This window comes from Apium graveolens, chromosome 11 (assembly GCF_009905375.1).
Source record: "Apium graveolens cultivar Ventura chromosome 11, ASM990537v1, whole genome shotgun sequence".
NCBI lineage: Eukaryota > Viridiplantae > Streptophyta > Magnoliopsida > Apiales > Apiaceae > Apium > Apium graveolens.
Window position 1 is genome coordinate 53,342,776 of NC_133657.1, and position 22,846 is coordinate 53,365,621.

Sequence of the window (22,846 nt, forward strand, 5' to 3'; positions counted from 1 at the left end):
ATTCTAGATTTGTGATAATTAATTTGAGATTAATTCCTTGTAATCGATACAGTTGTTGTAACACCTTTCAAGTTTAATAATATTTTTATTTAACTTGAATTTTGTTTCACATTTTTTATTCCGCATTTAATTCGATTATTCGGTACTGTTTGTATTCAACCCCCCCTTCTACAAACACATTGGGACCTAACACGTATTTATATGTATTAGTTGAATTACATATAACAAGCAAGTTTCACGTCTTCGAAATACATTTCGGTAATTATTTTCAGAAAATATGTGTACCCGTCGTTTTGAAATATAGGGTGATCGATTATTTATAAAATATTTTATCACGACACGTAATTTGGTTTCATATAACATAATTATATATTCTCGTTCGACGTATTCGATAATTATAGGTACGTTCCCGTATTCTCGCACAAATAAATTCATTTCATGAAACTTTAATCAATTTGTTCCCTGCAACAATTCAGAATTAAAAATTAATAATCAGAAATTAAGGAACCAAGGCAATCACTGTACAAGCACAGACATACGCGCATATACGTTGCAACGCCGCCACACCTTTCGGATAAAAATCCGAGAGGCGGCAACATATAACCAGAAAAAAAACAACTCAGTTGCAGAATATATATACATACACACGTATATATACATATATACGCACACCAATTACACATATTCGTCGAAAAAATAAGGGAAAAAATGGCAAGAGGAAAGGAACGGGGGGCGGCAACGTTACCGGAAATAGGCCAAAAAAGAAGAAGGAAACGGGGTCGCGGTGGCGACAGCAAAAACAGGAAGAAGAGGACAAAAGCAGCAGAAAGGGAAAATAGGAAAAAATATAGAGAGAGATGAGCGTAGAGAGAGATCAAGGGAGAGGAGGTGAGGGGCGCGTGTGGGGGGGGGTACATGAATGAATTTGGGGTTTTTACTTTCTTTTTTTTATTTTTCTTGTTATCCTGATTCGGTTACCGAATTGTAAATTTAACGGTACAGGTTGCGTGCAAGAATTCATTGAAATAATATCAAATTAATTTTTCTTAATTTTTATAAATATCCTGAAATTAATAAAATATAAGTTTCGTAAATTTTAAAATATTTTTAGAACGCACAACATACCCGCAATTAATAATTTAACGAACAAACTTGCGGGTAAATTTAATCCGAAGTATTTTCCGAAATAATTTTAAAATTCTCAAAATAATCTAAACTTAAGAAAATATAAGTTTCATAATTTTTTGAAGCATTCTCGAATTTTAATATTGAATTTATACTTAAATAAAAACATAAAATCATTTTGGGTTAAATAATTGATGAAATATTGATTTCTAAATTTTATAAATTCCCAAAAATAATTATTGAAATTATAAAATCATAAAAATAATTTCAGGAATAATTCCAATATTTATGAGAATAAATTTTCAATAAAATTACTTTAAAAGCAAAACAAACTCATGCAGTTCAATAATTAACTATACAAGTAATCTTCGTACATAATGAATTACTCATAATTAATAATAAGGAACACCCCGCTGACAAAACCATCACTTATCTTATTTATTTAATAAGTCCATGATTTCACTTATATATCGGATCCGAAAATAGATTACTTAGCCGCTAAGTAACTATAAAACGATACAATTTGATACCAGATTTGGATAATTATTAAAACAGAACTTCTTATAAAAACACTTTATACAAGAATAAGGTAATAATATCTCGCCTTTTGAGAATACGGGTTTTATCGATCTATAAAATGATTAGCGTATTGAAAATTTTACGTCGGGACTCGTACAGGTCAAACCGTACCCCAGATCGAAAAAGTCAAAACACGGAAAGTGTTCAGAATAATAAGATTAGGTTAGGAAGGAGTTTTTCAAAGAATTTCGTGTTGTAAAACGCAAAAATGATTGAAGTTGGAGGATTTTCAGTTTTATAAAGTAATCGTAATCGTTCTACCCAACTTACCGTCTCAAAGGACTAACTTAATTTATACTAATCTTCTTTTCTTTCTAATTCTAATAATTCTTGCTCATGAATGCCTCCCATTTTCACTGGCTATTCTACTCCACTTTCCATGTCTCTTTTTGTTCGATTAGCCTGGCCTATGATCCCTATCAATTGTATTCGAGACCCCTTTAATCGATCTCCTATGTTAGATATATTTGATAATGTCATGGCTAATATAATTTATGTTTAGATTTTAGATCTTACTTAACAGGACAAATCAGTACTTAATCGTTGATCAGTACTTATACTGGAAGTTAGGACTTAAGGATATCAGTACTTATATTATCAGGAGATAATCATCAGAAGTTAGATATCAAAACTTAAGTGCTGAAGGACGATCAGATATGGACAGTAGCTGATTTAAGGAAAGAAGATCAAGATAAACATAAGAAGAGATATGCATGAAGAAGGAGTTCCGTGAAGAATGGAATACTTGGAAGAAAAGATATCTGATTGATATATTTTAGGAAGCAGAATTATATTCCATATCAATTAGCGATTATCTTATAAATGTGTAGTATATAAACACAGACGTAGGGTTTACACTATAAGTGTTATCATATTCGAGAAGATTATTAATTATAACCCTAGCAGCTCTCGTGATATTTGTTCATCACTGAGAGGTAACAGTTTCATACTGTAACAGAGTTTATTGTTTCAATAAAGTTTGTTTTATGTTACTTAAGATTTTAAAGTTCGACTTGATTGTATTATACACTGTATTCACCCCCTTTACAGTGCGTGTGACCTAACAAGTGGTATCAGAGCCCATCTGTTAACACACATACAGTTAAAGATCCAAACACAATCATGTCTGACACAGAAACTCCAACTAAGCCTACCAAAACTGAGGAACCACCAAAGACGCAAATTCATAGTCGGTATGAGACCATCAGAGTTCCCATACCGAGACCATCTGAATATCCCATATGGAAGGTGAGAATGACCATGCTCCTGGAAGCAACAGATCCAGAATACCTTGATAGAATCAAGGAAGGGCCTCACAAACCAACCAAGCTTGCTGTTGCAGTTGCAGGTGAAGCAGCAAAGACTGTACCAAAGGAAAAGAGTGATTATACTGCTGAAGATATAGCATCAATTGCTAAGGATGCTAAGGTACGACACTTACTGTATAGTGCCATTGATAATGTAATGTCAAACAGGGTAATCAACTGCAAGACTGCTAAGGAGATATGGGATGCTCTGGAAACAAGATGTCAGGGAACTGACACAATTAAGAAGAACAGGAAGACAATACTCACTCAAGAGTATGAACACTTTGACTCAAAGGCTAATGAGTCATTGAGTGATTTATATGATAGATTTGTCAAACTCTTGAATGATTTGTCATTGGTTGATAAGGAGTATGATCTTGAAGATTCAAACCTTAAATTCCTGTTAGCTCTTCCTGAATGCTGGGATTTGAAGGCAACAACAATAAGAGACAACTACAATCTTGATGAAACAACTCTTGATGAAATTTATGGAATGCTCAAGACTCGTGAACTTGAGATGGAACAAAGAAGCAAGAGGAAAGGAGGAAAGTCAAGGACAGTTGCTCTTAAGGCTGAAGAAGAATCCCCCAAGACAGCTACCTCAAGGAAAGACAAGGGTAAAGCTCTTTTCACAAAGTCTGATACTGAGTCATCAAGTTCTGAAAGTGATGATGACTCAGATTCTGAAAGCTTGCCTGAGACTGATGCTGATGAGGAGATGATGAAGCTGTGTGCTCTTATGGTGAAAGGGATCACAAAGATTGCATACAGGAAGTTCATGAAGGGAAAGAAGTTTTCCAGGAAAGGCACAAGTTCTGATAAAAAGAATTTCAGAAGATCTGAGGGCAGAGGAGGAAAGTCTAATAGAGGAGATTATACCAATGTCAAATGCTATAACTGTGGTGAGAAAGGCCACATATCTCCTGATTACAAGAAAGTGAAGGGTGACAAAGGCAAGGCTCTGGTCACAAAGAAGAAAAGATGGACAGACACCTCAGACTCTGAAAGTGAGGAGAACTATGCTTTGATGGCAAATGCTGATAAAGAAAGTGCTGAGAGCAGTTCTGAAGCTGCTGAAACAAAGGTACCTCAGACTACTTATGCTTTTCATACTGATGATATTAATGAGTTGAGAAGATATCTTAAAACCATGTTTGTTAGTTATAGAGATCAAACTTTAACATGTGAAAGATTAACTTCTGAAAATCTTGCTTTTAAGAAAAGAAATGATTTCTTAGAAAAAGAGTTAGTCATGTTTCATCAAACTCAGAAGGATAGAGATGATGCTTTCTATGTTAGGGATGAAGTGCTAAAAATGAATGAATCTCTAAAAACTGAGTTAGAAAAGGAAAGAGAGATTATCAGGACTTGGACTAATTCTGGCAAAACAACTCAAAATTTGCTAAGTAGTGGAAACTGGAAAGAGGGCTTAGGTTATGGAGAGGTTAAGAATGATAAAGGAACTGAAGAAATTAAGCCTGTTGTTAAGCAAAAGCCAAAGTTAAAACCTGTTAAGTTTGTAACTGTAAAGTCTGAAAATGAGAAATCAGAAGTTAAAGAGAAATTAACTTCTGACAAACTAAAACAGGAAAAGACAGCTGAAGTAAATATAGGCTTAATGACAAAGAAGCAGCTTAAGCATAAGCTGAAAGATGTTAAGAATGCAAACAAGGTAAAATCACCTAGGAAAAATAGGAATGGAAAGGAAGGTGTGAATAAAAGCAATGATTATAAACCTGTTCCTGATGCTCCTAGGAAAACATGTCATAACTGTGGAAGTTCTAATCATCTGGCTTCTTTTTGTAGGAAGAATAAGATTATTAACTCCTTACCTTCAAAATCAGGAGTTAAGAGTCAGTATGTTAGATACAAACCACAAAATCCTTGTTTTCATTGTGGTAGTTTATGGCATTCCATTTATACTTGTAAGGAATATCATAGTTTGTACTATGATTATTATCAAATAAAACCTTCTTTGAAGAAAGTTTCCATTGTTCCTTCTAGTATAAATTCTGATTCAAAGTCTGATAATGTAAGTTCTGACAAGAAAAATGTTAACATAAACTCTGATGCTAAATCCGCTGCAAATGTTAACAAACTTAATAAGACCAAAGGATCCAAGCAAGTCTGGGTCCTTAAAACTAATAATTAGTGATCTTTGTGATTGCAGGGCAACAGGAAAAATATTCTAGTTCTGGACAGTGGATGTTCAGGACATATGACTGGAAATAAGGCCCTGCTATCAGACTTTATGGAGAAAGCTGGCCCAAGTGTTTCCTATGGAGATGGCAACATTGGAAAAATATTGGGATATGGCAATATCAATATTGGGAATGTCATAATTAAAGAAGTAGCTCTGGTCTCAGGACTTAAACACAATCTGCTGAGTATAAGTCAAATCTGTGACAGAGGTTATCATGTTGATTTCTTTGAAGAACACTGTGAAATTGTGAGTAAATCTAAAGGCAAAGTTGTTCTGAAAGGATACAGGCGTGGTAACATTTATGAAGCTAAGCTTTCAACAAGTACTGATGGTTCTGCAATCTGTCTGATGAGTAGAGCATCAATTGAAGAAAGCTGGAATTGGCACAAGAAACTCTCTCATTTAAATTTCAACAATATAAATGAACTGGTCAAGAAAGATCTTGTGAGAGGATTGCCAAAGTCAGTATTTGCTCCTGATGGTCTTTGTGATTCATGTCAGAAGGCCAAACAAAGAAAATCTTCATTCAAGAGCAAGACTGAATCATCAATTCTTGAGCCTTATCATCTACTACTTGTTGATCTATTTGGTTCAGTGAATGTCATGTCTATTGCAAAGAAGAAGTATGCGTTGGTCATAGTGGATGAGTTCACCAGATACACATGGGTATATTTCTTGCACACAAAAAGTGAAACTGCATCTATCTTGATTGAACATGTCAAACATCTGGATAAATTGGTCAAAGATTCTGTGAAAATCTTAAGGAGTGATAATGGCACTGAGTTCAAGAATTTGATGATGGAAGAGTTCTGCAAAAACCATGGAATAAAGCAGGAATTTTCTGCTCCTGGAACTCCACAGCAAAATAGAGTTGTTGAAAGGAAGAATAGAACTCTCATTGAAGCTGCACGTATAATGCTTGAAGAAGCAAAGCTTCCAACCTATTTCTAGGCTGAAGTTGTGCAGACTTCTTGTTTTACTCAAAATGCAACACTTATTAACAAGCATGGAAAAATACCATATGAGATGGTGAAGAAAAAGAAGCCAAATCTGAAGTACTTTTATGTATTTGGATGTAAGTGTTTTGTTCTCAAGACTCATCCTGAACAGCTATCCAAGTTTGATCTAAAAGCTGATGAAGGAATCTTTGTTGGATATCCACTTTCCACAAAAGCCTTCAGAGTCTATAATTTGAGAACAAAAGTGGTCATGGAATCTATCAATGTCTCTTTTGATGACAAGAAGATTACTGGTCTTGAAGATTTCATTGACCATGATCAGCTGAGATTTGAAAATGAAGACTCAAATTCTGATACTGAAAATCCTGACAGTCTAAGTCCTGATACTGTAAACTCTGATGGATTAGACTCTGATGTTATTAAAATTGTGGTGACTACGTCAAAGGAAGATGCACCTATGTAGGGGGAGCATACTCAAGATCCTACCACATCTCAGGAAACATCAGAACATACATCTGGCTCTTCAAGTTCCGATTCGTCAAGTTCTGATAAGCCAAATTCTGATAGTGCTGAAAATCTAAATTCTGAAGAATCCAACTCAGAGAGCATAGTTTCAGGGGGAGCATCAGAAAATGAAAATGAAGACAGCATGGATCATGGGGGAGCATCCAGTTCTAGAGAAAACCTTCCATCTGCAAGGAAGTGGACAAAGTCACATACACCTGATTTGATAATTGGAAATCCTGATGCAGGTGTCAGAACTAGAACATGTACTTCAAATGAATGTATTTACAATTCTTTTCTTTCTCAGACTGAGCCAAAGAAAGTGGAAAAAGCTCTTCAAGATGCTGATTGGGTGCAAGCAATGCAGAAATAGTTAAATGAATTTGAAAGAAACAAAGTCTGGACCCTAGTGCCAAGACCAAAGAATAGATCTGTTGTTGGTACAAAGTGGGTGTTCAGAAACAAAACTGACAGTGATGGCATAATTACAAGGAATAAGGCAAGGCTGGTTGCAAAAGGATATTCTCAACATGAGGGAATTGATTATGATGAAATATTTGCACCAGTTGCTAGTTAGAAGCCATAAGGATATTTTTGGCTTATGCTGCTCACAAAAAGTTTACTGTCTTTCAAATGGATGTGAAAAGTGCTTTTCTCAATGGAGAATTGGAGGAGAAAGTATATGTTGAACAACCTCCAGGCTTTGTAGATTCCAAACATCCAGATTATGTCTACAGGCTTGATAAAGCACTTTATGGACTTAAGCAAGCTCCTAGAGCATGGTATGAGACTTTAGCTCAGTTTCTTCTGGAAAGTGGATTCAACAGAGGAACAATAGACAAAACACTGTTCTACCTCAACCACGGAAAGGACTTACTTCTCGTCCAGATTTATGTTGATGATATCATTTTTGGGTCTACAAATGACAGACTTTGCAAGAAGTTTGCCAAACTGATGCAGTCAAGATATCAGATGAGTATGATGGGGGAACTTAGCTATTTTCTGGGCCTTCAAGTCAAGCAGAATGAAGAAGGCACTTTTATTTGTCAAACTAAGTACACCAGAAACTTGCTAAAGAAATTCGGAATGCAAGATTGTTCAAGTGCATCCACTCCCATGGCCACTGCAACAAAACTGGATAAGGATACTGGTAAATCAGTAGATATTACTGATTACAGAGGTATGATTGGATCTCTACTCTATCTAACTGCTAATAGACCTGATATCATGTATGCTACCTGTCTTTGTGCAAGATTTCAAGCAGATCTAAGAGAACCTCACTTAACAGCTGTGAAAAGAATCTTTAAGTATCTTAAAGGAACAACTAATCTGGGATTGTGGTATCCTAGAGAATCAGATTTTAAACTAATAGGTTACTCATATGCAGATTTTGCAGGTTGCAAAATTGACAGGAAAAGCACAAGTGGAAGCTGCCAATTTCTTGGAGGCAGATTGGCTTCTTGGTTCAGCAAGAAACAAAAGTCAATTTCCACATCAACTGCAGAAGCAGAGTATATTGCTGCAGGAAGCTGTTGTGCACAGATTCTTTGGATGAAGAATCAGTTACTGGATTATGGGTTAACATATTTCAAAATCCCTATTTACTGTGATAATCAAAGTGCTATTGCTATGACAGGTAATCCAGTTCAACACTCTATGACAAAGCACATCAGCATCAGGTACCACTTCATAAGGGAACATGTAGATGAAGGTACAGTGGAATTGCACTTTGTTCCAACAGATCAACAACTAGCAGATATCTTCACAAAACCACTGTGTGAATCCACTTTTACAAGATTGGTAAATGAACTTGGAATGGTTTCAGGTTCTTTTTCTAAATCTGTCTAGTTTTGTTCTGTTTCATTAGACTTTATGATCAGTATTTACAGAATGTAATCTCTTTGTGTATTCTGTGATTAATTGAAATATGCGTTCAAGTACTGATTGTTGTCTGATATATGTTTCTAAACTCTGATAAGTGATATGTCTGTTTAAGTAACTATTCAATCCTATGAGGATAACTGTGCTAGATACTGACCTAGTAGTCTTCAATAAACAAATGATCGCATGTAAGAAGTAATTATTTCTGTGGAAATCTTATGACACAAGCAAATTCTGATAATTGAGCTTAGTTGAGTTTACTTTGTTTATCTTATTACTAAGTCACAAATTAAAATAATGCTACACATCTGTTAAGTTCTGATACTAGTAAATCTGCTGAATGTACTAAGTGCTGATAAACCTCAATTATCAAAAGAAAAAGCAAAAAGATCAAAAAAATAAAATCAGGTACTCCTTTGAGATCTAGAGTAAAAATGTGGAAGGGACGACCCAAGTGCATTGCTGGTATTAAGTAAATATGCATTAGAAAAGCAAACTATTTTCTTGGTGACTTTTCACACTCTATGATTACTGGAGAAATACTCTGATAATAGCATAAATTCTGATAAGCAGTCGTGACTCACTTACACTGAGAAGCCACTGTAAAATAGAATTTAAAAAGATGCATAAAATTAGCACAAAACAGTTGAGGTGGACTCAAGCATGAACTCATTCATCAGTAGGTTTCAGGATAATGACAGCTCTTTAGCAAAATTTTAGTTATGCCTTATTTCTAAGATGTAATGAAGTGAATCAAACTTTACTCCTTGTCTGAAATTTAGCTTAATGCACACACTAATCACTCCATCTGAATGATGAAAATTACTATGGTGGTCTATGTTGTTTTAGATAAACAGTCATTGTGTCATTTTGCACTAACTCTGAGGACAAGTTTTGGTTGCATATTCTGACGATTAAGTTCTGAAGAGTATAACTCAGAACTTGTATGAGGATTTACTCAGATAGGCATTCCTTTTTCGAGTTAAGAAATTATGTTCTGATGACTGTTAAGTTCTGATATAAGTCTAAGTTCTGATATTACAGTCTAATTCTTTACTTGACTTATCTGTGGATAAAATTTGATAACAGTCTCGGTTCAAACTAGAATATGTTGAAGTGGAAGATTAATAGTCACTATGGTTAGGGTTAATGATATTCGTACTTGAACAGTCCACTTTTACTTGTTTCTTGTGCGCATTCAACCATGTTTTCTCCTTCCAATGAATGTTATTCTTTTTCCAAGTGTGGGGAGATGAGGTAGAATTAATTCTACCTGTCAGCATTAAATACTTTTACGTCTCCTGGCATTCTCTTGCCTATATAAGCAGCCACTTCACATCAGCCTTCACATCAAATTCTTTCTCACAAACTTACCTTCATACTTTTTCTTTCAAAAACACAATGGTCAGATACAACATGTTTTTGAACTACCAAAACTTCAATATGGAGCTAAGCTGTGCCGACTGGCAGCAGGAATGGCACGTCACAGCCATTCCTGAGGAGATATGGGACTCTGTCCCACAGGAGGTACTGACCCACCTCCTGTTCTTCTATATGGACTACCATCGCCATCTGGAGCGATTGGAGGAGGAAAGGCTGGAAGCTCTCCGCCAGCAAAAGCGAATCATCCGACTCGCCATTCTGTTTATCGAGAGTAGGAAGAAGAAATGATTTAATCTCGTCTTCTTCCTGTTTTTCTTCATCATCAGCTTTGTCAGGCTTCTTAGCTAGGACTAAAGCTGTTGATGTTAGGTTTAGCAGCTTAGGAAAATCTTGTATAAATTCTGATGTAATCTCAATTTCATGAATGTATTCACTTGATATATTAATGAAATTTATTTTTGTTTCAAGATTTTGTCTCTAAGATATTTTATAATGCATTGATAAATCCTGATTGATATTCTGATGACCATATAAATTATGTTTTAATTTAAGTTATGACTTTCCTTTATCAGTACTTACTCATATGATTTATCTTGGTCATTTTCACTTGATTTATTTTCAGAATATTAATGTTGCAGTGAAAAATAATTCAATAAGTGGGAACGGCTTCACTTTTGAATTAAAACTGTTTCACCTTAATTAATGGAATATCTGGGTAAGTGGAACGGTTTTTTCCTTGAAAACAGGTGAGTGGGTAAGTAATAATTACTGTTTTCTCGAGCCCAATAACTATCCGTTATTACTGCATGTCTGACAGGTGTCCAACGGTAACATTTTTTTTCAGAGTATAAGTACGACAGAGAGAGGATTTCTTTAATATTTTATTTCCTTCATATTTTTTTCTCTCTACTTGCTTTTACTCTCACTTTCTCTCTTCTTCTCTCGTTGGTTTTTCATACAGACATTTTATCAAACACCTAACAGACACTTTTTCATCTCAATTTTTCACATGGCACCTAAGGATTTAATCATTGATGGAGCTAAGTTTGTTCCAAACAACTATGCTGCAATTCTTGATCATGCTGAAGCTCCATCTGAATTGCATTTTGTGCAAGATCTTCTTGCACACAGTGAGATTGGGTATGCATTAACCCAGCCTTCAGTCTTTTCGAGCCAACAAGTTCTGACGTTTTGGCGGACTGGGCACTTTGATGATGGTAGTAAACATGGCACTCCCAGTATTGTTTTCGAAGTGGGTGATTCATCTTATGCAGTTACTCCTGGTACAATACGCAGGGCTCTACATCTCCCAGAAGAGTGTACTTTTTCAATTCCAGAGGAATCAACTCTTCAGAAGTTAATGGCTAATTTGGGATATTAAAAGAGTTTGGCAAAACTTGGGCAGTTGAAACGGGCTCATATCAGAAGAGAATGGAGCTTCTTCTTCGACTGCATCACCAAAGCTTTTAGGAATAAATGTTCGAATTTTGATGCTATCCCAATTCTGAGTCAGCACATCGGGTATGCTATTATCAATCAAACTCATTTTGATTTTGCAACTGGTATAATTGGTTTTATTGGGGATAGGATGACAGAGGATAGGAATGTTGTCTATTTTGCTAGATTCTGTCAACTTATCTATACTTTTTGTACTGATGAACCTCAATTAGTCAGTTCCTCAACCCCACCTTTTAAAGTTGCAAAATGCTACTTTAATGACCTGGTAAATGCTGACACTAAGAAATCAGTGGTTAGACCATTACAGATTCCTCAGTCTGTAAAACAGATCCTAGTACATGCTGATCCTGATACTTATAGATCTGTTTACTCTGATGTCCAACCAACAACAAACACCCAAAAAACCATCATCCTCAGCACATACCACTCATTCTACTCAACCTACCCTCAGGACATATCTCAAATCCTATCTCTCCACTTCACAGACTGTTCAACCCTCATCCTCAGCACCTACTATGAAGCCTTCATCCTCCAAGCCAAAGAGGACAAAGACTGTTCCTCAAACACCTCAAAAGAGAAGGAAGATTATCTTGAGAGATGAATCTGATACTGAGGAACAGGTTCCTCCTTCAGAACCTGTTGTATGTGAAGCTGAGAAAGAGACTTCTCAGAAGGATTCTGGAATTGGGGGAGCTAGGCTTCTCAAGAGGCTTAGAAGTATGACAGTTCCTGAAACTCCCAAGGAATCCAAATCAACAAAGAGATACCAGAAACAGATGGCACACAGGCGAGTTTCAGATGATGAAGAGGAAACAGCTAAGGAAGGGGATCAGGAATCTCTGATCTCACAAGACAAGGAATTTGCTCCAGTCACTTCTTCTCCATCAACTCCATCTAAGGAAGCTGTTTCTGAAAAGGCTACCACCCCATCTGTGTCTCCTGTTGATCCAGGCACAAGTGCTGATATTGATGTTCAGAACTTGGTTGTGCCTGAAGTAATTTTCTTAGAAGCTCTAACAGCAACTAATCCTTCAACAACACATGTTACTGATGCTGTTCAAACTCCAGAGTTATCAACAACACCTTCTCTGCATCATGATGCTGATGATCAGACTTTAGGTGAGCATCAGGATTTGGCTGTTGATCAGAACTTAGAACCAGATCAGAAATTAGAGGATGCTAAAGCCTCCATTGCTACTCACACTGTTGTCTTATCAGAAGATACTGATTCTTTAAGTTCTGATGCTGCAAATGCTGGAGATACTGGTGATGCTGCTCCAACTGCAGATGCTGATGCAGCAGGTCCTTCAGGACATGCTCCTCAACAGACTATTCTAAAGTCTGAACTGGTTAAGAAGTTTGTTACCAGAGAAGCAGCAGTACCTTGGAGTGAAACTCCTGCAGGACAGGAGTGGACTAAGGAATGGAACTAAGTTTTATGTGTTCCAACTGAAAAGCATCTTGCTGAGCACTTGACTAAAGCTGCATTGAGTACTAAACATCTATAAGGTCTTCACTCAACTACTCATGCAGAGCTACACAAGATTCAGGAAGAATTTATCAAACAGGAACAAGTTTGGAAAATTGATAAGAAAAAGTTCTTCCAACCTACCTTTGACAGGATTGCTTATATTGAGAAGACTCAAGATCATCAACAAGCTCAGATTGAAGATATTCTGAAAAATCAAGCTTCTCAGCAATCACAACTGACTGAAATCCAATCCTCAGTGGAATTGCTTATCTCTCTTCTACTTCCTGTTGATGCCAAAAATGGGGAGAAAGTAATTAAGTCCAAATGCAAGACTGACAAGACACTGACAGGGAAGGATGATGAAAAAGATGATCAAGGAAATCCTGGAATGGGTAGAGGTCATAGTCAAGGTAGAAGATTCACATCAAGAAAAGCTGAAATCACAAGTCACAGGACAAGTTCTGATACTGGGAAAAGAATAAGTTCTGCTGCTGGTAAAAGGATAAGTTCTGATGAACTTTTAGATCTTGATGAGGAAATGTCAAGACAGTTATTTCTTCAGGAAAATCCAGGAATGGACTTGGAAAGTTTAATGGAAGAAGAAGCCAGGCTTAAATCAGAGAAAGTCACATCTAAATCTGAAGCTTCTGGTAAAAAACCACTTCCAAAACTCAAAGGCATTGTGATCAAAGAAAGGACACATACTGAAGCAACATTGGCTAGATCACAACCGCAGATAGATCCAAGATCCAAGGGTAAAGAAAAGGTTGGTGAACCTATCAAGGTTTATGTGCCTCCTGAGGATGAAGAAATTACTGATGAAAAGGATAATCTTGCTCTGACTTCAAGAAAAGTTCTTAAAACAACCTCTGACATGGCTCAAGTTGTTCAGAGTCAAGAAATTGTAAGTTCTGATATTCAGAAGAAGCAAGTAACCTCTGACATAGCTCAAGTTAACTTGATATCAGAAGATAGACCAAAGACACTCCTACCAGGATTCACTAAAGCAAAACAGACTCAACCTTTGAAGACTACTGCAAGTGGTTTTGAAGCAAGAGTAGTTACTGGAAAGGAAGCAAGAGATAAAACTGGATTGGGAAGTGCTGATGAAAGAAGAATACATAACACTACAAATGATCCAACTTCCTTGAGTGAACCAGGTATTGGAGCAACTCCTGAGAGATTGAATCAACTGGAATCTGTACAGATGGTTTACCATACCTACTTGAAAGAATACATCTTATTGTATTTCATGACAGATGGTAGGGTTTTTCATATAAGACAAAATGCCATTCCATTGAAGTATTTTGAAGAATTGGAGCATGTACTATTCTTACTTCAAGTGGATGACAGAAAAACAGGAACTGCTGTAAACTATTTGAAAGAACAGATTCAGAGACAGAAAATGATTTATTCTGTTAAGTCTGACAGCACATACGTTCCAAAGTACAGAGATCACAATGGTGATATAGTTGAAATGAAGCCCAACACTGCTAAGATTATAACTACCTTTCTGGGGTATAGGGCTGTTGAATTCAATCTTGAGTCTGATAAAGCTTATTTGATCAGACTGGATCAGGATATAAGAAAAGCAAAGATCAATGATCTCATAGCTGCAATCTTTCAAATTGGTGAAGATACTGCAGAGCTTAAAGATGCCAAAAGGAGAATGATTGATGAACTCAGATATGCTGAGAAATGTTTGTTGAAGAACTATCTCAGAACAACTCCTGACATCAGAGAGATCAGATGATGAAGCCAAGTCAAAGATCTACAACTGCTTAAATTCTGATATTTGTACAGACTGAAGTTGTTATCAGAAGTTGAATATTGGTAAAGCTTTAAGGACTGTAAGTTGTAGTTTTCTAGTCTAATTCTCATGCATTTGTACTTAATGTTTTTGACATCATCAAATATCTGTTAAACTTGTATATTATGCTAATTTACAAGTTGGGGGAGATTGTTAGATATATTTGATAATGTCATGGCTAATATAATTTATGTTTAGATTTCAGATCTTACTTAACAGGACAAATCAGTACTTAATCGTTGATCAGTACTTATACTGGAAGTCAGGACTTAAGGATATCAGTACTTATATTATCAGAAGATAATCATCAGAAGTTAGATATCAGAACTTAAGTGCTGAAGGACGATCAGATAAGGACAGTAGCTGATTAATGGAAAGAAGATCAAGATAAACATAAGAAGAGATATGCATGAAGAAGGAGTTCCATGAAGAATGGAATACTTGGAAGAAAAGATATCTGATTGATATATTTTAGGAAGCAGAATTATATTCCATATCAATTAGCGATTATCTTGTAACTGTGTAGTATATAAACACAGACATAGGGTTTACACTATAAGTGTTATCATATTCGAGAAGATTATTAATTGTAACCCTAGCAGCTTTCGTGATATTTGTTCATCACTGAGAGGTAACAGTTTCATACTGTAACAGAGTTTATTGTTTCAATAAAGTTTTTTTTCTGTTACTTAAGATTTTAAAGTTCGATTTGATTGTATTATACACTGTATTCACCCCCTCTACAGTGCGTGTGACCTAACATCCTATACTTTTTGTCCATATGCAAATGAAATGCTGAGCTTATGGCATCTTCAGTTTCTAAACTTCCTAAATCAATAGAGAGAATCTCAATACTTGCATTTAACTTACCACTTATTAGTATACCTCAATTTCATTTTAATCACTATCGAATATATTCATCGAGTGAGAATCTTTTACTATCTGAAAGAAAATATATTAATTTGGATACCTTTCCCCTTATACTATAACCTACTTTATCATTTATTTAATTCTAGGGGATCCCGATATAACATTTTATTGTAATGCTTTTCTCTGACGTTCCACCAATATAACGTTCCTTCTTTTCTTCACACCCTATTACCAGAGAGTCATCTTCTATCTTTATGTCTTGTATCATATTCTTGGAGTAACTTGAATTTTTCGAGTTGCCATGATTTAACCAACCCATATCCCTTACTTCTGCCTTATTTGTGCCTATCTACTCATGAATGGTATAACTTATTTTGGTTCGTAACGTTCCCACACTTCTGCCAACATATTATCTAAATTATAATATTGATTAATTACAATTTTATACTTGAATCTGATAACATACCACCATCTCCTTGAAGCAATAACACACTTATTCCCCAGATAACGTATTTAGCCATAAAAGGATAATCAGGTTTGGTTAACATATTCCTAGAAATTCAAATAATGCTTTCTTCGTCTCTGGTTTTCAAGTGATTCTACTATATTACTCCTTAACGAACTATATTCATTTTGAAATCATTACAATGTCATGCTCACCCTTTGATGCTGGTTTTGGTCCTTCAGAAGATATGACATTTACCTACATGTCCCTACCTGTTAATTCTTATGCCATGCTTAATGTTTTCATTTAACCTTTCCTATTTAATCGCATTTCTAGAATAAATTTCCTATTTTCAATTATAAGCGTTTCATTCCGTCCTTTACTCTAGCACTGCCATACCTGACGCTTGTAACTCACCTATATACTAGACTATCTTATTAAATTTCTTTATCATCCTTTTGATTCCACTTCTTCTCTTAATTAGTTCTCCATTCTCATCATTTATAATCTCTTTTAAACATAAAGGATCTCTTTTTCTTGATAATACTAATCTGGTCATTATTAGATAAACCATCTTTGGAGTTAACACTAGAATGAAGGCATTCTATTTGTAAATATTTGAATTCTTACTAACAGAATCATCAAAATTCATCGACAACTATTTTCTTATCGCATATTTAGCCTTCCCTAATTGAAGATACGCTTCATATTATTGAGGTTTGTGCCATCTGTATATCTTCTTTTCTACATAATCAACACTTCTTTTTCCTGAGTTCACATGCGGACTTTGTCAGTCTCTGTCTTATATCGGATACTTGTATTCAGGAGTTTTCCAATATTTCATAGTAACTTCCATTACTTCATCATCCTATATGGATATACATTCAAGTCCTTTCCGAAATGCTATTACAGATGATAAAGTCTCTTTACACTATTTTGAACATTCAGTTCTTGAGAATGTTCTTCTCACTAGCATGTACCAATAATTTTCTGTTCTTCTTGTTTATTGAAAAGGGCATATTCATCTAGATAAAATTTCGCACAGGCTTGCAAAAACATCGCGCTATTTCTACTAGACATCTGATTTCTACTAGGTCCTTACCTCCTCCAAATTCTTAATTGCTTTGATTTTGGATCTTAAAATCATGTCAGAATTTGACTTAATCTAATTGGTATCGATTTCCATTGAACTGATCATTAGTTGGTAAAGTTAATCAATTAACTTCTTTAATTGATCAATTAAACCAAGTGATGACTAGCTAAATGAAATTAAAGGCCAATTATATAAAGTCGGTTTGATTATAACAACCTTTTTCAAGAACCGAGATCGCAATCATTTGGTGCATCAACAGGAACCTTAATAATATATGAAAGTATAATTCCTAACCTTAAAAGTAGGGCATTTCTTGAAAATTTGGGCAACATTTCCCCAATATTATCGACAACCAGTCAGACTCAATCCGACACCATCAAACAACCAAACCATCCACAAGCATATCGATCCACTTCCATCCACCAAACTCATCAATTCTCCATAATTCAGAATATTTCATGTTGATAACCACATATACTACTAACCTAACTTAGAATGGATCTTTTAATTGAACTAAGGTCACAAACAACAATTATTAATATAACCATACTTCCTCAATTCTTCCAGGATATCATAGAATATGACTAATGATCTTAAAATTATCTTGTTAATGCTCAAAAACTTTATTTGGCGATTCTTGTTAACTTACCTTTAAATCCAAGTTTTCTAATTAATGGTTCCTGCTACTTGTGCCTGTTCATAAATCCATCTCAAAGATATCTTTTAATCTTATTTCTTACTATTACTAATTGTATATAGTTACTTTTAAGAATTATGCCACATCCTTCAAATAATTACACCAATCCCCTATTATTAATGATATACCCTCATTTTTATTAATTAATCTGTTTATTTATTTATTTTTATAACCACGCATGGTCTCAACTATCATTATCATAATCTGGTGAAAACTCAATCATTAGATCATTATTTCTTAAAAGATTTCACAGTCGAATCACCATTCCTTCATCTCTACTTATATTCCCGTATCGAACTTTCGTCGCTGGATCGGTTATGGGTATTAAATTTACCATACTCATTTATTCAAGTTAGAGAACCTAACAATTCCTTGAAGAACACACTCGAAATTTGTTTACAATTAAGATTTCTTCGATCTTGAATTTGCATGACAAATATCTTTCCTGCAGCGAAAGGATGCTTCATGTATTAGTCGCTTGTCGGAGTCATTTTTAAGAATTCCTTAGTCTTCGGCTGTCGTCCCGACACTCGTTCGCTTTGCCTGATGTACACAACTTTACTTTCGTATTTTATAATTAATTTACTTATTACGGTTCGCTAACTATTCATTTCACGTCAAAGTTTCCTGACTTAAAGTGCATTGTATTAATGCAATCTACTGTACTGATGAAATCCTCATAACAAGAACAACCGTCTGATTGATGTCTTTGTAATGATCACGTTATCGGTGTATCCATTCTTTCTTGCAAACACATATCCACCATTTATCGGCTTGCATTCATATCTATATTCAACACGTAATTCCACCTGCTACATGGGACTATTCCACTTCTTTTAAAATCTTCAAAGAATAGACTTTACGCAAGAGGAGAGTTTGTGTATATGATTTTGATTGAAAAGTTGTGTAAAGAACAACAATGTAACAAAACAATTGGGAGAATCCGTAAGTCAATAAATCATAATTGAAGGTAGAAGAATGAGTGAGGATTTAGGTATGAATGAGACAACCATATTTGTATTCAAGATGGCCAGTCTTTCATACTATATAGCATACAACACATAATTAGGTGGCGTCCCACCCGAGTCTTCGTCATTTTGACAAAGCGTCGCACTTCAACACTGTTTGTCTCAATCAGAAAGCAATATTTTGAGAAGAGAAATAATTCGGAAGGGATACAATAAATTTTCTTTCGTTCTCGCCTCATATAATTTTTTAATAAAAGAAGCTTATACATATTCAGGAATCAAGAAGAATATACGTTATCGTATTAAAAAAAAAGAATGATGTTGTAGGTCACCGTCCACGCTTCACTTAAGTATACCTTCAAGGATCATTCGAATAACAGATTCACAATTTAGTTCACGTCATAACTTCAGAATGCCATCTGAAAATTCCTTCACATTAAATACTTTAATAATTCGATCATAATCGCGTCCTTATGAAATTTATAGTCATTACTTCTGATTCCCTATATGCCGGGTAGAATAACTATTGATCACGCAACATCTCAACTTCGTCGATAGGAATATTATTCTTCTCCAATCATCTGGAAGAGTTTTCCATTTCTTCAATTATCCTCTGTTTTTTAATCATGAATCTTGTTTAATTTTTAATAATCTCATGAATTGGGTAAATAATGTTTTAACATGTTCATTCAATTGTTGATATTATTAAACAAAGTTTACGTTCATCTTTCATGGGAAAACTTTAAACTTCCCTCATGATAGTGGGTCTACTTGGTCCTCTAAATTTACAATACTGAGTCTAAATCCATTATTCTTTTTGGTCATTCTCTACTTATGATAACAAGAACTTAAGTAGTAATTCGACAACCAAATTGTGAAACTCATTTTATGCAAAGATCTTCTGAAAGTTTATTAAGAAAGTCTTTTTTGAAAACTCGTTTTAAAATTTTAAAAATTAGACATCTGGTCGTCATTACTATATAAGTTACCTGCTATTCTTATAATCCACTAATGAGATATCTACTTAAGGAATGCCCATATAAGGGTCTCTCCACTTTGGTATATCTTCTATTTCTCCTTGGATTCCGTTCACATTTTTTAGTCGATGAAACTTTATTTACCGTTGTATACCATTTTATTCGTAACTCTAACCCTAATGCTGGCGTCTGGTACTATCTTTGATATTCTCATCATCGTCCTTGATGTTATACTTTGTTAGGAATATGTGTATTAGTTTGACGATAAGTTAAACAAAATACTTAAGTAGAAATCTGGTGTTTGTAGCCTCAACAGATAAGACCATTCTGGCTATCCGTTGATGGAGTAGCTTTACGTAGAAATAAGTTTAGTATTGTAGCATATTTCAGTTTCTGTATTAAAGTTATAATTCTTAGATGTTGTGGGAAATTATAAGTCATGTTGACTACTAGTGGATATGCAAATAGGAGGGCTAATTGTAAATATTTCATGCCTTGTAATTTTGTATAAGTGAAGTAGTATCAACTGATAAGTTAAAGGCCTTCAACGAATAAGAAACAAAGCTTCAATGGATGTCTATAAAGCTTCAACGGACAACATCCATCAATGGATGAGTGCATCAACGGATAAAGCTTCAACTGCTAACGCATCAACGGATAAAGCCATCAACGGATGAAAGCTTCAACGGATGCTAAGTTCAATAGCAGTTGACAGGACAATTCATAAGCTGACAGAGGCACATGGGTTGATAGAGACAATTGGAATGTGGCAGCCTCTTGGAGGAATCAAGAAAAAGCAGCATTTCCATTCTGGTGCAAACAAGGAAGTATTCAAAGATTCACAGATTATCCTAGATTGCATTGGATAGAGAAATGAAGAAGAAACATGTGAAGAATCTTTTCAATTGTATTTTATATCTTTTGTCTTCACTTGTAAACTTGGTGATATATAAACCAAGTTGCAGCTAGTAATTAGATTGTGAATTTTCCAGAGCTGTTTAGAAATACATTGAGAGAAAATCACCTAGTTTGTACTAGGACACAGCTGTGATCAATTCTTTGAATCACAGATTTTCTGAAATAACACATCTCTGGTGGAACAACAAATCCACCAGAAAAGTTTTTAAGTCTTTTGTGTTCTTTACATTTGTGTTTGAATATATATATGTCTGCATTAGCTCAAAGCAATTCACACACACTTGTTCATCAAAACACACAGCCTTTGAAACTGCTCAAAACTTGTAAAAGTTTTGAGATTTACATTCAACCCCCCTTCTGTAAATCTCATTGTTAGTTCCTTGGGAATAACAATTGGTATCAGAGCAAGCTTTTAACTTACAAAGAGTTTAAAGATCTATTCTACTAACATCATGAGTAAGAAGGATATTGGTGTAAAGATTCCAATCCTGGAAAGAGATAATTATCATCACTGGAAAGTGAAGATGCATCTACATCTTCTCTCTCAAGATGAAAGCTACATCAACTGCATTGAAAATGGTCCTCACATCCCTCACAAGGTGGCCACAGCTGCAACTGCCACAGTTGCTATTGGACAGTCTATTCCCAAGCCAAAAGCAGAATGGACTGATGAAGATATTGAAGAGGTTCACAAAGACAAGAAAGCCATGAACATTTTTTTTAATGGCCTAGATCAAGATATGTTTGATAATGTCATTAACAGCCAAACTGCTAAGGAAATTTGGGATACTGTGCAACTTATCTGTGAAGGTACTGAACAAGTTAGAGAAAACAAAATGCAGCTTCTCATTCAACAGTATGAATACTTTCACTTTGAAGAAGGAGAATCACTGAATGATACCTTTAATAGATTTCAGAAACTGTTGAATGGATTGAAGCTGTATGGGAGAGTATACCAAGTCAAGGACTCCAACTTAAAATTTCTGAGGTCTCTACCAAAGGAATGGAAGCCTATGACTGTTTTACTAAGGAATTCTCAAGATTATAAGGACTTCACACTTGAAAGATTATATGAAAATTTGAAGACCTATGAACTTGAGATGGAGCAAGATGAGCTGTTGGAAAAGGGAAAGATAAAAGGTGGATCAGTTGCACTTGTAGCTGACAATGAGAAGACTGAAGCCAGGAATGAAGAAAAGACAATGTCAAGTTTCAAAATTGGCACAAGAAAATAAGAATCAAGCAAGGGAAAGGAGCAAGTAGCTGAGGTTGAAGATAATTCCAGTCAAGATGACTCTGATGATGTTGATGAACATCTGGCTTTTCTGTCCAGGAGGTTTGGAAAGATGAAATTCAAGAAAAATGCTAAATTCACTAAGTCAAACAAGAACATGGTGGACAAATCTAAGTTCAAATGTTATAATTGTGGCATAAGTGGACACTTTGCAAATGAGTGCAGAAAGCCAACCTCTGATAAGAAGAAATTTGAACAGGTGGATTATAAAAAGAAATATTTCGATTTGCTCAAACAAAAGGAAAGAGCTTTTCTGACTCAAGATGACTGGGCAGCAGATGGAGCCAATGAAGATGATGATATGGAATATGTCAATTTAGCCCTGATGGCTAATTCTGATGAAAATGAAACTTGTTCATCAAGCAACCAGGTAATTACTACTGACCTCTCTCAGCTTTCTAAGATTGAATGCAATGAAGCCATAAATGATATGTCCAATGAATTATATCATTTGCGTGTTTCCCTTAAATCACTAGTTAAAGAAAACACAAGAATCAAAGAGAATAATTTGTTTTTAAGTGATAGGAATGCTGTGTTTTAGGGTAAGGTAATTGAGCTTGAAAAGATTAAAATAAAATGCTTAACTGTTAAGAGTGAACTAGAAGAATCTGTTAAGAAAGTAGAAATTCTTTCTAAATAACTAGAACGTGAGCAAGAGGTAATCAAGGCCTGGAAAACATCTAGGGATGTTAGTGCTCAGATTGTCAAGGTTCAGGGAATTGAATCACTCTGTGAGAATGCCTGCAAGAAAAACAAAAATGAAGTAGAATTAATTGATGGATTATCAACGGATGTGGAATCAACGGATGATGAAAGTTATCCGTTGAAGGAAGAAAAGGAGCATCCGTTGAAGGCTCATCAATTAAAACAGGCAAGTGATTCTAAAAAGAACAATTTGAAAAAT